This window comes from Tarenaya hassleriana, unplaced genomic scaffold (assembly GCF_000463585.1).
Source record: "Tarenaya hassleriana unplaced genomic scaffold, ASM46358v1 Cleome148, whole genome shotgun sequence".
Taxonomy (NCBI): domain Eukaryota; kingdom Viridiplantae; phylum Streptophyta; class Magnoliopsida; order Brassicales; family Cleomaceae; genus Tarenaya; species Tarenaya hassleriana.
The window spans coordinates 64,491-65,691 of NW_010964901.1; positions in this window are offsets into that span (position 1 = coordinate 64,491).

Below are 1,201 nucleotides of genomic sequence, written 5' to 3' on the forward strand. Positions count from 1 at the left end.
ATGGGCAACATCGTTCGACGGCAAATTATGGTATATGTGTGAAAGGCTCGAGTTACTGTGCTTCGGATGATGAACCAGATTTCCATGGCATTCTTCAGCAAATTTTCCAAGTACAATATCCGGGTCATATTGGACTCAAAGTGATGATTTTCATATGTGACTGGTTTGATCCGAAGCCGGGACGCGGAATACGGATCAACAAATCAGGGATCACTGATATTTGTTACTCCCGTCAATGTAGAAAATACAACCCTTTTATACTGGCATCCCAAGCAGATCAGGTATGTTTTATCCCTTATCCAAGAGATAAAACGCGAAGAAGTGACATCGATTGGAAGGTCGTTATCAAGATTAATCCAAGAGGGACCATTACATATGACAGATCAGTGGAACAAAGCCCGCTACAAGACGAACACACAGTTATAGCTGTCGCGGAAACAATTGATGTGGAGAGGCTAGTAGTGGAACAAGGGATATTTGAAGAACTAGAAATTGGAAACCTCGATGAGGAAGGCGATAGCAGCGAAGACACCAATCCCGAAACAACGGAAACATCATCGTATGGTTCATTTGATTAATTATGTAATGTGTGTGTATTTATTTTTTTTAATTTATTTTTTTTAATTATTTTTCTATTTTGCGACGGATATTATCTGTCCGTATCCGTCGGTATTTTTCCGCCCTTTATTTCTGAAATTTTCGCAAATTTTTTGAAAAATTTAAAACCCATGTGCGACGGACAGAGTCCGTCGTTAAATAAGATAATCCGTCGCTAATGGCCACGTGTTCAAACATTAGCGACGGATGTCGACGGTTAAGTTCCGTCGCAACTTGTAATACATATCGGGATTCCTTTTCTTTCTTCTCCGCCTCGACGCGATAACGGTGACTTCTCTCCCTGCGATTTCCGGTAATCGCTGCGATTTTCGGCCACCCACCGTCCAAGACAACCTGTCCGACACCGTGCGAGGTAAGTCTTTCCTCTCTCCTTCTCTCCCTTGGTGATGATTCGCTGAAGCTTTTCCTTTAGGGTTTCGATGAGATTTGTGCTTTTGTGGATGATTTTCGAAAATTTTCGGCGATGATTCGCTGAAGCTTTTCGCTGAAGCTTTCCCTTGGTGATGATTCGCTGAAGCTTTTCCTTTAGGGTTTCGAATGCCAACTTGTAATACATATCCGAAAATTTTTGGCTTTTGTGGAT